Source organism: Anomalospiza imberbis, chromosome 3 (genome assembly GCF_031753505.1).
Source record: "Anomalospiza imberbis isolate Cuckoo-Finch-1a 21T00152 chromosome 3, ASM3175350v1, whole genome shotgun sequence".
NCBI classification, from domain to species: domain Eukaryota; kingdom Metazoa; phylum Chordata; class Aves; order Passeriformes; family Viduidae; genus Anomalospiza; species Anomalospiza imberbis.
Window position 1 is genome coordinate 36,260,908 of NC_089683.1, and position 7,360 is coordinate 36,268,267.

The 7,360-nt window shown below is 43.1% G+C and overlaps 1 long non-coding RNA gene across 1 annotated transcript; it reads left to right on the top strand.

The window, feature by feature from the left end:
- Positions 1 to 344: 344 nt before the first annotated feature.
- LOC137470536 (uncharacterized) lies at positions 345 to 5,531 on the top strand. The gene is made up of 3 exons (XR_010997113.1): positions 345 to 467; positions 1,869 to 2,060; positions 4,769 to 5,531. It is a non-coding gene; the product is annotated as an uncharacterized lncRNA (long non-coding RNA).
- The last annotated feature ends 1,829 nt before the right edge of the window (positions 5,532 to 7,360 follow it).

Sequence of the window (7,360 nt, forward strand, 5' to 3'; positions counted from 1 at the left end):
TCGAGGTTTTTGAGGAATCTTCTGGCTTGGGTTGTAGCAGCTGTGTAGATACTCCCAGGTGCAAGCTGAAATCTCCTATAAGGACAAGGGCAGTTGACTTGGAAGCGTCCCTTAGTTCCTCAAAGAATAATTCATTGGTGTCATCATCCTGGCTAGGAGGCCTATAGTCAGTTCCCATGATGACATCCGCATTACTTGTTTGTCCCTTGATTTTTACCCAGAGGTTCTCAACTGTGCCGTTGTCAACTGTGAGCTCCATACAGTCTAACCCTTTTATTACACACAATGCCACCCCTCCCTGTCTTGTGCCCTGCCTATCCCTCCTGAAGAGCCTGCAACCATCAAACAGGGCACTCCAGGCACAGGACTCATCCCACCAGGTGTCACCTGCAGCAGCGATGTCAAATCTCAGGGACTGGGCCAAAGCCTGAACCTCTTCTTCTTTGTTCCTCATGCTGGGGGCATTAGTGGAAAAACACTTCAGTTGTGGTACATTGTAGCCAGCACCCATGAAGCCAATTGAGGCATTCTATTAGTGCTCCTTTCCTTAAGTTTTGTGGATGGCACACCATCCCACTGCTCATCACTGGCAAGCGTGGTTTTGTCCCTTTTCGTCCAAGCTAGTTCAAAGCTCCATCAATGAGTGCGGTTAGCTCCTGTGCTAGAACTCTTCATGCCCTCTGAGAAAGGTGCAAGCTTGGGCTCCAGACCTCATGGGGGGAATTCTATGAGGCTGAGAGTGGGGCTGGAAGCTGGATTGGCTCCATTTTCCTTTGGGCACCCACAGCATCAGCATGAGCATCAGCAGTACCATTGCAGTACGTGCAAGGTTTGCATAAAGCAAGCCATGATATTCAATGCAATAATGGCAGCAGGAAGACTCTGCACCTGCAACCCAGAAGCTCAAGTAAAACCAAAATTCTGCCTTTCCCAGAGCCTGCATCCCCAGGTGCTGAGCACTGTCTGCAGCTTCATAGCAGCTCAAAGTAGCCCTGATGTTCTGGGCTGTTGCTTTTTCTGCAAAGTGTAATTACTTTCTGTCCCTCTGTCCCATGAGGGCTGACAGCACAGCTGTAGCATTTAAAATACAGAGCTGAGCCTGGCCTGCAAACCAAGAGCCTAATGCAGTTCTGGAGTACTCAGGGAAAACTCTGTCTATGTTAATGAAATATCACAGTTAGATTAATTTGTGGGATTCTTTAACAGCCAGACTGCAGAGAGCACTTTTAGTCCTGCTCTGTTGTAGGGTCCCAGGAGTGTCTACTGCATATCATGAGGAAAATATGCCTTCCCAATAGATGAAGGCTGGGAGGGTCCTATTTAAAAGATATAGTTCAGCTGATTTGACTTGTCTGTAAGTCAGATACAAGCATGATGAGAGAAAATTAGTGAGAGAAAATGAGATGCAATTCACCTGTAGATTGTAAAAATGGAGTTTTACTATTATGTAAGTGTTCATTCCAGGTGCTGAATATTGGAGATAGTATTTTCCTAATCACCACTATTCTCTGTATACTCTCCTTCAGAGCATTGCATTCCCTGGAAAACTGATGCTGGCAAATCACCACTATTCTCTGTGTACTCTCCTTCAGAGCATTGCATTCCCTGGAAAACTGATGCTGGCTTATGACTAGGCAATTACTTATTACCTCCTTGTCCTCCTGCCTGGAGGAAGTAAAGGAGGAATGTGCCCCAAGGATGCCTTTTCATTCCTGGAAAGTGGTAGCTTGCAAATGCAAATGATGATTTTTAATTTTTTTTTTTTTTTTTTTTATGCTTCAGGAGACTCCAAGCAGAGCCTAGTATAGGCTTGCCTGCAGAGGTTAGGAGTGGGACATATACAGGCTGATGCAAGTTTTTAGCAATAGTCAGGGATTGATCAGGTCTCAGGAGAAGATCATTTGATCTGGAGGACATCCTGGCAGTACATTGAGAAAAACCAACCATGGCTTACCAGAAGCACGGGATGGAGAATTAGAAGGAGATGAAGATGCCCTGAAGGGTAGCCCATGACATCAGCATCAAAAGACTGGTCAGCCAACACAGTGAGAGGGCATATGGTAAGCGTTAATGGAGGGGATTGGCCAGATCCGGAGCACTGCCTGGGGACCCCGTGTCATGCATTCTGGCCCACAGAGGCACAGCACTGGGGGGCTGGGGGAGAGGAGCATCACTGCTCCTTGCCGAGAGAAAGATTATATGGCCGCTAACTGTTTCCAACCTGTTGCAAAGCACTTGGCCCTGGGAGTTATTATTTACCTCCAATGCATGCTTTTATTTGCGTTTTCTGCAGAGCTAGCTTGTCAATATGTGGGAAGAATATTTTCTTTTGGTTTGCAGCTGGTATACCTGGAGGTTTAACTGCAACTTGTTTTGGCAATCCAGCAACAAAATATTGAAGCTTTTAAGTTTGTTATGTTAACAGGTTGTGGTGTTTATTTTAGTTTAAGGCTTACATTTTCTATAGTTCAGCATGAAGCTCACTGCACTTTATGAAAGATTTAAAAAAAGCCATCGGCTCTTAATTCTCTGTATATGTCTTTCCCTTTCATTCATTTGTTAAAGTGCTATTAGAAAATAGAAAGTTCCATAAAAGAACTTGGATCTGTTTGCTGTAAATGTGCTGGATGGGATTGTCAACTCAATGAACCTTTAAAATACATTTATTAACCTATTTACCTTTCTGAAATGTATGTGTGCTTTATATGCAAACTTAGTTTAATTTTCATATTAAGACTTATCTGTAAATATAAAGGGCATAAATTCTCTCTATAAGAGGGAGAGAGTAACAGATCCAATTGTATTAAATGGTAGAAGATGTTATTTTTCTCAAAGATAGTAATTTAAATAAATTGCAGAGAAACCTGAAGAAAGAATTGGGGAACTGAAACTATGCTTCTTCTAGAAAAATATTTGTGGCACTTGTGTTCTGGAAACATGGTCTACTATAAAATAATTGAAAACTCCAGTTTCTGCAGTACGGCACCCATTTTTAATAAGAATAGATTTACTGGTGAAGTACCCAAGAGACTGAAGTACAGTTAAAAACAAAGTAATTTTCCCAACCTGCAGAGAGTCCTGCTTGAAACTCAGAGACCATTTGCTGTCAGATGACTTTCAAGAATTTTTAAATCTATCTTTGACATTGCAAGGGAAAAAATATGATTGCCCCAAGCACTCAGCCATAGCTTTTTCAGCAGGCTGAAGACTGCATTTCCATAGCAGAACTTTTCTCACTGAACAACTAATATATCTTTCAATGGCATCTGCACAGATACAACCTGTGGTGGCTTTGTCAAGATGTCACATTTGCTCAGGTGAATATTCATCAGGCTCCAATTTTTCTATGCTTGTCTGGTCTCAAACTTGCTTTTTTTTAATGTCTGAAATGTATTTTCACAATGTTGCGTGCAACCTAGAAGAGTGGCAGCTCTTTGTACAGTCAGCTCTTCCCTCTCCCGTCCCATGGCTGCCAAGAATCTCAAATACAATGGTACCTCCAGTGCAACAAGAAACAAAGAAAAGAACAACATGGTCTGCAGGTCATATAAGAGTGGAGCAAGGGCAGCAAGTCAAAACAATTAAGATATAGGTTGATTTTTTTTTGCTTTCCATCATTGCTCCTATAATTTAACCTGACATCAACCTGACAAACAGGAAAAAGCAGAAGAGTTGTGTGCTTGAGAAAAAGCATATAAAAGAGCTCTCTCCATTCACAAGAGATCTAGTAAGCCACCTATACAGCAAAAAGGATAAAGATCCCATCATCCTGGGATCCAGATCCCTGATAGTGAGCTGCTTCTGGTCTGTGCCCTGGCCCTTGCTGCCAGGCATATCTCTGTTTATTCATTTTAAAAGTCTCATCACCCTAAGCAGAAGCAGAGTGCACTCCAGGAATATCCTCCCTGTTACTGCCAAACCTGACTGATGAGAGATTCAGCTCTTCTCACCTAAGATCTCTTTCCTATCCTCTTATCCTTACAGGCAGATCTAGTCTGTAAGCTCAGCCGTGTCAGCTTAGTGGTTCCTTCTTAACATCAGTACTTGTCAGGGAAATAGAAACTGCAGATTTCCTGGTGCTTAGCACAGAAGAGGATCCTCTGGTCCCTCACTGAGGACCCTCTGAGGAGTCTCAAGGTAGCTTCCATGGTCACCATCAATGGACTTTTCTGCTGTGACTGAGTAAATCACTGAAAGCTTGCTATAGGGGGAAAGCAGTCAAAACCCTGCTAATCAAACATCCAGTAAATTCAGTGCCCAATCTTCTTGTCTCAGCTGCTCAGGAGTGGAAGACTACAAGGAACATCACTTAGGTCCCATCAGGAGCACAGCTGGCAGGAAATATCTTGTTGGCTCTGATAAGCTGAAAGTGCAGTGGATCAGCTCGGGACGCTTCAGGCCTTTGGAGCATGTAAAGCCCTGGATAACTCTGTTTATTGTGTAGTAACAACAAGTCTGTACAAGGGGGACAGAAGTTAGGGATGCAGCTTCTGTTTCAGAAAAGTGATATAATTAACGATTTTGTCCAGAAATATGTCGGGTAGCATGAAATTGTGAATTGCTATTTATTTTTCCAATGTATTTTGAACACAGACCATCAGAACAGCTTTGCAGTTAGGCAGAAGTATAAAAGCATATTATTATGTGTGATAATAAAGATATCTCTTTAGCATCCTGTCATGTATTCAGAGGAGATAGCCTCAACCTTGACTTTCCTTCCAGCAGCACGTCCTTCCCTAATGGCATATTCTCTTTGTTCACATTTTAGAACTGAAGTGCTCAGCTGCAGAGACCACTAGAAGCAGCCTCAATCATAAGGAGAAAGCAATAAACAGGCTCAAGGATTTGGATGGAGAGAAAGAGGCCAAAAGGAAAACCAAAATCTTTTAGTATAGTTGAAAATAGGTTTACTGCTTTCTTCTCCTTGAAACTGGATTATCACTGGATTATTTCAGATCCAACATTTTCAGACCCATTTCTCATGGTGTTTTTCAGTCTTCTGGCCAGGAAATATGCCTCAGCTTCAAGGTAAAGTCTTGGAGGCAAAATGTGTCTCATGTAATACAAGGTAATCTATTTTCTTCTCTTATTCCTGCAGCTCAGGTTTGTTAAAGGGGAGAAAAAACATATCTTCAACTAAATCTGGATGCCCAGTATCTGATTTTCATAAGCTTTTCTGTTCCTCAAAAGTTCAGCTCAAAAGGCTTCCTCCAGCAAAGTTTAGCTTCAAATATGTTGGTGGTCCCAGTGAGTTCAGCAGAAGTCCTACAAGAATCAGCAGCAACTTCTACAAGTTGTGGAATTAAGGCCTTCATGTACTTACTGTGTTACATACTGCAATGCCACTACATGCTGCTGAAAGTCTTCAATTGCACTGTTTCCAGGCAGAGGTCTGAGGAACAAGTACCTGGCCAGACCTGTCGTGGAGGAACGCAATGGTCTCCAAGTTAATGGTGCCGCACAGACTCATCAGACTTTTCCAGTTGTGGGTTATTCTGCACATGCACAACAATGAATTAGTTCTTAGCTCTAAAAAAATGCAGTGTTCTTTAAAAAAACAAAACAAACAACAACAACAGCAACAAAAAAATCTCAGGATTTCTGGAAGTTTATCAAAGCCTGCAGGACCGTTGGAGTGCGAGAGTCTGGTGGTCACACTGTGTGGCTTAGGCTGATGTTCCCTGGGTGGTGTGATGAGAGCTGGCTTGGTGCTAGAGGGAGAACTCAGCATGGGAATTATGGCAATCTAATCTGTATCTACATGGAAATACAGGAAGGGGTGCCCTGGGCTGAGCTCCTGCCTTGCTGCCTGTCCCACAAGCTTCTGCTACAGGCAGAGCTGGGCAGGTTGAGTGGAGAAGGCAGTAACCCATGGAGCAATACCCACTGCCAGCCCACATCTCTTGGAGCAGGGAGCCCTTCCATACCGGTTTCCCTGGAGGCCCTGTCCCAACCTGACCCTTCTTCCTTCCTTTCCTAAGAGGTGCAGCCTACTAGTCCCCAGGAGGAGATGGTGTTGATCAAAGGTGTGGGAGATGGGAAAAGCAGTGCCTTTTTGCTCTCTGAGCACCTCAAATTCCTTTCAGCACCTCTTCACTACCATGGTCCCTCTGAAACACCTTGCACACAGGTGCCTTTCCCTTTTCCACAATCTCTCTGATCCCTTTTTGCCCAAGCTTCACTACAGAGTGTCCACTGACTCTCCTTCAGGTCTTGTACTACCCTTCCCATTATTCCTAGTCTTCTGTTTCATTTTAGCACTGGTATCAAACTGCATTTTATTACTCTGTGAAGGGCTGTGCTTGGTTAGGTAAAATCAGTTATTTACACTGCCTGAGGAGAAATACTCTGCAAATAATTACTTCTTCGTGATTTTAAACCCAGGTGATTCTGCATTGAGTTTAGGGCTCAGTGCTCACTGTGGTCCTCAGTCAAAGGCAATTTTTGCTTCAGACTGGAAAGTGAAAATTCAGTACAGCCTCCACATGAACCTATAAATCAGTCCAGGTTTAGAGAGGAGCCTTATGGACCATTAAATCCACCAGGCTGCTGATCTAGATAAATGTATAATTTTGTAGCACTTTCAAACAAGATGAGGTTTGTCTGTTTTGCCTATGATCCTCTTACACAGCTTCAGCAGTAACATGAAGTCCCAAACTCATGAAAGCTGTCGCTGAAGGAATGGCCTTATGCCAGCTTATACCATCTGAGATGAGCTCCGTCCAGTACATATAATAGCAATTAGAGTGCAGGGTGCGCTGTACATCTGACAAACTGAGCCATGGCATAATCAATAAACTTAATTACCTATCACAGCCTGCCCACAGAGTATACAATTTTAATTCAATTATAACTCCCAAAAAATGATACATAGCAGAGCAGATATATTTATCACTGAGGTCTAAATCAGCTGTGCGTGTCAAGGCTGACACTTAAAAATGAAGACATTTATAGTTTCTGGAGCCCAAAGAAACCCACATAAAAAAGCACATTCTTCTCAAAATAACTAAAAATGATGTGTCACTGATGGAGGATTCTTTGCCCAGAAAATGAGTCCAGAACCACAGTAAGCAGCACATTGCCTCCGCAGAGCCCTGAGCATAAAAATTAGAGAGGGCAGGAATCACAGGATCATCTCCAATGAAGCAGCCAACAGATTCCTCTCTGCCTCCGCTGCCCTGGCATCCAAGATGCAGCAAGTCAGGAAGATGCTAGTCCAATGGGGACAGAAACAGTCCCCAGCCTGCCTACTACAACATTAAAACAAAGAAACCTTGGTCACAGCTATACCAAGTGCAAAAACTTTCTTCATGTGTTCTTATATGAGAGTTTCTGAGTTTCATCATTAGGGAACTCATTC